This window comes from Saccopteryx bilineata, chromosome 4, assembly GCF_036850765.1.
Source record: "Saccopteryx bilineata isolate mSacBil1 chromosome 4, mSacBil1_pri_phased_curated, whole genome shotgun sequence".
Lineage (NCBI taxonomy): Eukaryota > Metazoa > Chordata > Mammalia > Chiroptera > Emballonuridae > Saccopteryx > Saccopteryx bilineata.
Genome location: NC_089493.1, coordinates 256,069,675 through 256,078,965, shown reverse-complemented (window position 1 = coordinate 256,078,965; position 9,291 = coordinate 256,069,675). Strand labels below are relative to the sequence as shown.

Here is a 9,291-nt window from a genome sequence, read left to right as displayed (position 1 = left end):
CAAGAGACATGCAGTATTTGTCCACACAGTGTTGTTTGTTGTTGAAAGGAACCTGGCAAGACTTTCCCCAAACACTTCAAAGGCAATCCTGAATTCAACCTTCCATTCATTTATTTTGGTTGTGAATATGGGAGGAAAGGGAATCTGAAATCTTGCTAGCACAAGTAGAGGAGTCAGAGCCACTGAGTTCTGGTTTCATATGGGAGCAGACACATGAAGCTCAGTAAGTCATATAAACTGCTATTCCACCCTCCCTCTCTCCCTCCCTCCCTCCCTCCTTCCCTCCCTCCCTTTCTCTTTCTTTCCTTCCTTCCTTCTTTCCTTCCTTCCTTCCTTCCTTCCTTCCTTCCTTCCTTCCTTCCTTCCATTTTCCCCTCCTTCCCTCCTTCCCAAATTTAGTAAGCAAAGATGAATAGCATAGTATTTCTGAACATGGACTCTGAAGCCAGGCTGCCAAGATTTTCAAAAGGCTCTGCCTCATACTAACTACATGACTTTGGGCAAATTAGCCACTCTGGGCCTAGTTTCTCCATCTGTAAAATTGAAAATAATTTATGGTGAGGATTAAATGAATTACTATTGGTAAAGAACTCAGAAGAGTAGCCTTCTATGTACTTACATGTTTAGAGACTGTAGGCACATAAACAGGGATTGTTTACCTGGCCTTTAATACTAGATTACTTAAAAAGAAAAAAGAGACGTTTTTCTTTGTTTGTTTAAATCGACAGATGCCATTCTATTGCCACAGTAATGGCAAGAAGAAAATCATCTACAGTTATTCACAAATCCAGAGGAAACTAACAGGTGTATACGGGAAGACAATAATCTATTCCTCTACTCATTTCTGTTTTAGGTTCTCTGGCTATGACCTGGAAAATTAGATTAACAAAAGACTGATTAAGAAGAGAAAAACAAGTTTATTAGCATGTACGTCATATATAGCTAGGGATAAGTAAATCAAAGGGGTGGCTGACATTTGGGCTTATGTAGCAGCTTAACAAATAATAATAGTAATAACATAGTAATAATAAAGTTTAGAGAACTGACATGACAAAGGAAAAAGACTTTAAGCTTCCAAGAACAGCAAATGTGGGAAGGAAATATACTGCACATGGAGGAAACTAAAGTTAGATGAGGGCTGCTTTTAGCTAGAGTGGTTACCTAGTTCCACCAGCTGAGCTGATAAGAATTGTCTCCGATGATAAACTTCTGTTCTTCTTGGCGGTGAGGGAAAGTAGGACACCTTTACAAATCTATGTTGTGCCTTTAGGCAAATAGGAGAGAGGGCTATTTCTTTTCTTTTTTTTTTTTTAAAGTGAGAAGTGGGGAGGCAAAGAGACAGACTCCTGCATGCACCTGACCAGGATCCACCTGGCATGCCCACGAGGGGGCAATGCTCTGCCCATCTGGGGCATTGCTCTGTTGCAACCGGAGCCATTCTAGTGCCTGAAGCAGAGGCACTGGAGCCATCCTCAGTTCCCTGGGGCGAACTTTGCTCCAATGGAGCCTTGGCTGCAGGAAGGGAAGAGAGAGATAGAGAGATAGGAGAAGGGTAGGGTGGAGAAGCAGATGGGTGCTTCTCCTATGTGCCCTGACCAGAAATCAAACCCGGGACTTCCACTCGCCGGGCCGTCACTCTACCACTTAGCCAACCAGCCAGGGCCTAGAGGCTATTCTAATATCTGCTTCTTCTCAATTGTCTTCAGCTCAAAACATTCGTTACTCAGTGGTGTGTTCTTCAGTAGGCACTTTCTGCTTCCTCCTCCGAAAGCAATTCGTTCTTTCTCTACCCCCACAACAGCCCTGGCCCAGAAGGAAGAGTAGCAAGGTCAGCCCAGGGTGCCTCAGTGTGAGCTCTGCACACAGGTGGATTCAGCAATCCACCTCTTTAGCCCCCACCTTCCCTTAAGAAGTCTGATAGAAGACCACAATTCTTTCTCTTCTGCGCCCATTTGCGGCCCCAAATCCTCATTCTTGGAACTCAGTACTCAATCTTATCCCCAGGAGTTGCTGCCACCTGCAGAATACAGGCCAACCCTCCCACCTCCTTCTTCTGTGTTTAATGCCTCTTGGCCACCATAGGACATGATGTTATCTGGTGTTACCTGTTTTCTCTGTTACAGGGGTTTCACAGGATGATTCTGGTGGCAAACAGAAAAAATTTCCTTCTAGTATTTTAATAGTTGTGTACTTACCTATTTTAATATACTTAGAAACATATCAGCATATCAAACCTATAATTCTGTAGGTACTTTTCATAGAGTAAGCTCAAGAAAACAAAAATAAAATGATAAATATGAAGGTAGTACACAGGTGATGTCCGAGTCTGTGATCCTACCCTGACTGCATGATGAACTCTAAGTTATGGCTGAGAATAAGGGTATTATTTTTCCTATTTTATAACTCAAGAAAATAATTAAAGGAAGAAGTGACTTTTAATAATGCCAATGTGTGAACATTAAATATTAGTTTCTTCATTAAGAACTTTAATGAATACTAATGAAATGGTACAGATAGATGACATGTTTTCATTGATATTTCATTATGTTTTGTTGTCACTTTTAAAGGGGAATGATTTGTTGCAATGTTGGAAAAGCTCCATTAGCCCAACAAGTGTGGGTCTGTCATACAGGCCCAGTGCGACTCGACTCTGCAGTCCCGTGTTAAGGGACCACATGGTAGAACCCAGCAGGGAAATATCCTGCTAAACAGATGTGCAAACATCAGAGCATTTGCCTCAATATTTTGCTTGCAAGGCTTGCCCTGTGCCTGTGCCTACACGGAACTAAAATCTGTTCTTTCCAGTGGGATCGGAGAGGAAGATAACCTCAGTGGATGGGGTACACTTGCATTTGCAATCAATTTGTATTTTTTACTAGTGATTTGTTTGTAACTATATTTTACATACTTGGTGGGGGGGATCCTCCCAAAGGAGATGCTAAATCTCTAGCAGTTGGGCTAGGGACAGAGATTGAAGTCACCAAGTATTTTTTTTCAGTTAATGCTTTTTTTTATTTGTTTGTTTGTTTGTTTTGTTTTTTTTTAGAGATGAAAGTGTCAAAAATTTTATTAACATTCAGTTTCAAAAGTTTTATACCCATGGCATACCGAGATATAAAAGTGCTGCTTCTTAAAAAAGTTACCCTTTGCAGTTGGTCCTTGGTTTAGAAGTTGTGGAGCTTCGGTATTTTTATGTTAAGTGCTTTAAGAAGACATGATCTTGGTCCCGGGATGGTAACATTGTGTCATTTTCTTCTTCCTCAGAAAAGTGGTTCCCGAGAACGCTCAGCGCAGTCATGGCAACCTGATGGTTCTCATGAAATTGCAAAGCCTTGATCCTATCCACCCCTCTGAGTTCCTCTATCAGCAGACACAGACTCTTTCTCAGAAGGCTTCTCCGCTACCTGGAGGAGGAAAGAGATGATGTCAAGGATGACAATGACACATTTGGTGTCTGGGACAGTGAGGAGGTTCACCAGTGGCTCCAAGACTCCAGATTGAACAAGCTGGATCAACTGGTCCAAGCTGCTCCCACTTGTGAAGTTAGCCACCACCCAGATAGCCTCTTTCTGGACTTTAAAATCTCCATTTTTTTAGCAGAGACACCAAGGGGGGCAGAACGTTGCAGGTGATCAGCTGCTGGGTGTGTTGGCAGGGCCCAGCAGCCACGTTGCTCGGGGCCCAGGCTGCTTCCTTCTGGATGGAGGACTTGTGGTGCAGCAGGACCCCGGCCAGCACACTCAGGATGCCCGCATCAATGGCCACCTGGGTCTGGCAATCCACTCCTTTGACGATGTTCCCCATGGTCCAGAGAGATGGGGTCAAGACATTGAGTTCTGAGCTGGTCATGAATTCCACCAGCCTGGGCAGCACCCCCGTGTCCACCACGTGGCCAATGTGCCCATTACAGCCCTCGGTTGAGGTAGGGCAGGGCCCAGCAGGTGTCAGAGAGCACCTCGCTGGCGTGGTGGTGGAGGAGGCGGAAGACGGTGGGCAACATTGCTTCACTGCTTTCTTGCAGGGGTACGGGTTCTTGTTCCGGCACAGGTTGGACAGGGTCCATGTGATGTTCCGCAGAAATGTAATTGGTATGGTTGATGGTATCAGGGCCAGCAGATGTGGGATGGCATTGCTTGAGATGACAAAGTCTCTGAATTCTGGGCCATCACCTGCGATATTCCCAAGGGCCCACACTGCCTGTTCGCACACAGCCATCTGGGGGGAGGACAGGAGCTCCTCCAAGGGCTGGACGGCGCCCCTTCTACTACAGCCTGAGTCTGCTCCGAAGTCCCGGAAGCAACGTTGGTCAGAGCCCAGGCTGCCTCGAACTGCAAGCAGGGGTGGGGCGATGACCTCAGGAACTCCACCAGCCTGGGAATGAGCCCCGCTTCAATAATCAGTTTCAGAGGAGGGTTCTTCTCTCAGGACAGTGTTTTCCTGGCTGCCCTGGTGGCCTGGAAACACAGGTCTGGATCCGAAGCATTCACTCCATTGATTATTTCCTGTAGGGTGAGGCTGGCCCCTTTGGTCCCTTCTTCAGAAACTGGGTCAGAGGAAAGATTGATGATGTTTCTTCTCTTTAAGACCTGCTGACCTGACCAGGTGGTGGCGCAGTGGTTAGAGCATCGGACTGGGATGCAGAAGGACCCAGGTTCGAGACCCCAAGGTCACCAGCTTGAGCATGGGCTCATCTGGTTTGAGCAAAGCTCACCAGCTTGGACCCAAGGTCACTGGCTCGAGCGGGGGTGGGGGGGTGGGGGGGGTTACTCAGTCTGCTGAAGGCCCGCGGTCATGGAACATATGAGAAAGCAATCAATGAACAACTAGGGTGTCGCAACGAAAAACTGATAATTGATGCTTCTCATCTCTCTCCGTTCCTGTCTGTCTGTCCCTATCTATCCCTCTATCTGACTCTCTCTCTGTCCCTGTAAAAAAAAAAAAAAAAAAAAAAACCTGCTCATCTTTCTTGGCCTTTCGGAGCTGTAGGTTGACTGCTATCCGCTATTATCGCCTCATAGATGCATCTTTGCCTCGGTACTTAAATTTCCTCAGCCTCTCTTCTGGAGCTTCTGAAGTCTGCATGTTGACTGGAAGAAGTAAACCACCTAGCAGAGAGCTGCAGCCCCCAACACCCTGGTCGGCCTTAAATGTCCCGTATTTTTTTTTTCTGAAGCTGGAAATGGGGAGGCAGTCAGACAGACTCCCGCATGCACCCGACCAGGATCCACCTGGCATGCCCACCAGGGGGCGATGCTCTGCCCATCTGGGACGTCACTCTGCTGCAACCAGAGCCATTCTAGCATCTAAAGGAGAGGCCAAGGAGCCATCTCCAGAGCCCGGGCAAACTTTGCTCCAATGGAGCCTTGGCTGTGGGAGGGGAAGAGAGAGACAGAGAGGAAGGAAAGGGGGAGGGGTGGAGAAGCAGATGGGCGCTTCTCCTGTGTGCCCTGGCCGGGAATCGAACCCGGGACTCCCGCATGCCAGGCCAACGCTCTACCACTGAATTGATGCTTTAAAAGTAGCATTGAAGGGCTGGAAGCAGGGGTATGCTCTCCTCATATCACTTGGCCTATTTTGAGTAATTTTGAATTAGGACTGAATAAGAAAACAACAGTGAAATCTGGGCTTTTAGCAACTTGCTTTGTAACAATTATGTCAAGAACTGGCCCCAGATCCATGTTCCTCAACTTGGACGCGGCCCACGGGCAGGCAGCCAGGCACCACCATGGAGTAAGTGTGGAGGAACCCACTTCCCAAAGCTCAGATCAGCTTCTCAGTAAGTCATTTTAAGTCATTTGTAAATCAAAACAAATATACTGGAATTGAAAATAAATTACATTTTTTTAAGATTAGCCACCAAATCCGAAAGAAATATTGAACTTGAAACATGTCTCTTTAATCTCAATGCTTCCTACTTCCCCAGGGGGACACACACCCTCTTCTTCATCTCTTCCCTAACAAGGATGTGCGTGAAAAATTTTAAGGAGTCATTTGCTGATTCTGGTGCTTCCAACCACCCTCTTGCAGGCACACCTTCCAGCCCCTGTAGCCTCGTGTACTTGGCCTTGAACTGGGGTTCACAAACCTTTCAGGGGTCCCGACATCTGCAAGGCTTTATATTTAAGAAATTTCTCCTGGGAACTTCTCTCTACCCCGGAATAAAGCTCAGATATCACTTTACAGTTTATTTCTTATCACAGAATTAAAGTCTTTGGCCCAATTAAGGTGATTTTGGCTTTTGTAGGCAAGAGAAAAGACCCACTGCTTAGTGCAGGGGTCCCCAAACTACGGCCGCGGGCCTGAGGCCATTTATCCGGCCCCCACCGCACTTCCGATAGGGGCACCTCTTTCATTGGTGGTCGGCGAGAGGAGCATAGTTCCCATTGAAATACTGGTCAGTTTGTTGATTTAAATGTACTTGTTCTTTATTTTAAATATTGTATTTGTTCTCATTTTGTTTTTTTACTTTAAAATAAGATATGTGCAGTGTGCATAGGGATTTGTTCATAGTTTTTTTATAGTCCGGCCCTCCAATGGTCTGAGGGACAGTGAACTGGCCCCCTGTGTAAAATGTTTGGGGACCCCTGGCTTAGTGTATGCGCTCATACTCAAACATCTCCCCACAGGCTCCGGAACATTATTCTGTAAGAAAGCTCACCATTTGGCAGCAGGCTTCCATTTAGAATTTTGCACTGCTTTACCTAGATAAATGCAAGCTTCTTGACTATTAAACTCTCCTCTCTGCCCATCTCTCACTCCTTGGGCTGAAGTACTATCTGAATGAATTTGACTAGCTCTAGTTGGTGCCTCGGCGCAACTCATGAGGCATAGTACCATTAAATATTCATATTTTGCTCCTGGGGCGATCATTACTATTCCAGATCAGAACTGTTCTGATGCATTTAAACATCAATATTTCTCAGCCTAATGCATCATGCATCCATTCAGGTAGGTGATCCCATAGCCAGCCTGTGTGTGTGCCGTCTGCCTTCCCCCGCCAAGAAGGATGCTTCCTTAGAAATGAGGAAACTGGGACACAGTCCTTTTTATTTTTAACTGTAAACCTGAATTAGATGTTTGGCACACATTATCAGTTTTTAAGTCCTATCTCTTTGTACTGTAATCTGTCATAGTGTCTTCATCACCATGCCAACTGGAAGGCCTTTAATGTTCCCTCTGATAGGAAAGTTGAAAACAAGACTAAAAAGAAGCCATATTTATTTACATCTTGTTTCCATAACGGTGAGGAACAGGAAACGCTTTTGGGTATAGTACCTAGCAAGCTGTGAATGCAAAGATGTCAGACCTCATTATATATTTGTCTGCTCTGGTGGAGGAGTGATTACACAGAATGCTGTCCCCTTGTCTGTCTGGTACCCGAGCTCAGAGGACGCAGTGCCACACACACAACCACGTCCGTGTTCAGCATGGCCAGGAGATGCTGGTGGAGCTTGGTCACAGGTCAGCTCACCCAGGACGGAATTTAACCTATTCCTCTTCTAGGAGTTTGTCTTCTTCTTTATCCTGTTGTCACTCTTTTCCTTTGGATTGTTTTACTCTTGTCCTCTCCTTCCTGAAGAAAGTCTATCATCAGTCCCTGTCAAGTTCAGCCTTATTACAGGAACCTGACACCAGTGAGCTCTACTCCCCTCCCCCTAATAGCAGTCCTCACCCTCCCCGCTTGGAAGTCTCACTGCTGCTGCTTTTGTCACACACAGGCCGGCGGATGGAATGTCCTGCTTCTGCGTGCACGTCTGCACATCTGAGAGCGGGTGGTGTCATTCTGAGCTCTGCGACTTGGAATGCGGGAGAGCAGCCCACGGTCTGCCCTGGTCTTGATCTTCCTCCCAGCTTCGTCTTCCCCCCACCTCTCCCCTGTTCCCTAACAGAGTGCAGTGCTGGGTCTGCTGGACCTACCCCAGCCAGTGACTAAGTCAGGTTTTCGAATCCAAATGCATTACCGTTGTCAGGCAAAGGACAGGACACAGAGAAGGATGAGACCCCCGAACATTTATGCATCACCTTCAGTTTCCCACCCCTTAAAAGGCACTGCATTTTCTAACAAAGGTGATTTCTGAGAACCGGACTAGGATGGCTTTTTACATACCAATTATAGAACACAACAGATAAAATTTACATGGAGCATTTGTGTCTGTAAGTCTTGAAAAATTGGGGACATTAAGAAGGTTTTCCCCCCTCATTTCTTTCAGAAAGCATGTGAAAGCATTCTTTTCCTACTAAATGGATTTAGTCTAACTGCCTAATTCATTATGCTAAAACCATGAAGCAATTTCCTGTTCAAAGCCCAGCTCACAGGCTCTCTGTTGTCAAGTATTTGAATTTCAGATTAGAAATGTGTTCATTTGGATAGCTTGAAAGGAAAGCTTTGTTGTCAGCTTGGCTTTCTGTTCTGCTAGAAGCCAAATCCCTCCTCTTTAGCTGTCTCCAGCCACAGCCCAGACTGCAGCTCTGGACCCAGTGTCATGAAACAAACTCCCACCTCTGGCCTCTGTGCTCAAAGCAATGGTGAGTGGTTTATTCTAGTAACAGCATTCTCTTAGCCGACCATTTCTGACAGATAGAAACAAATATTTGGGGTCTCCGATCTGCCTACCCCCTTTATATCAAAAATTAAAAAAAAGAAAGAAAGAAAGAAAGATAAAGGTTCTGCCAGAATATCCCCTGGGGTAGCTTGGCTCTCTGAGTACCTGAGCCATTTGTTACTGAGCAGTGAACTAAACTGGCGGCTGCATTTTTGTCAACCATTGACTTGTCATTCACCGTCATGTACATGGCGCAGAACTGTCCCATCCACTTGCCATTACTCGTAGCGTTTTCCCATTATTGATCGTAGAAAAATACACACAGCTGCTCAGAAAGTCAGAGGTCATGCTTTTGAGCTGCAGAAATGAAGTGTAGGAAAGAAACCCTGATACACCTAGAAAGGAAAAACAAAACATACACTTGATTGGCTAATCATCATGGCAGTCCTGATAATGGGTAAGGATTCAAGCAACCATTTCTTGCACAGATTTTTGTATTTCTGAAGCTACAAGAGTCTACAACATCAAGGAGCTTTTACCCTATTTCTTTCTAGGAGTATTATGGTTTCAGGTCATACATTTTGGTCTTTTAGGAAATTTCAAGTTAATTTCTGTGAGTGGTGTAAGACAGGATTCCAGTGTTCTCAGCATCATTTATTGAAGAGACTATGTTCTCTCAATTAAGTATCAAATGTCAAATGTTACTTTTACCATGGAGGTGAGGGTTTATTTCTGGGTGCTCAATTGT

At 45.5% G+C, this 9,291-nt stretch overlaps 1 pseudogene; it reads right to left on the bottom strand.

The window, feature by feature from the left end:
- Window positions 1-3,190: 3,190 nt before the first annotated feature.
- LOC136336361 (importin subunit alpha-8-like) lies at window positions 3,191-5,082 on the bottom strand (annotated as a pseudogene).
- Window positions 5,083-9,291: the final 4,209 nt, after the last annotated feature.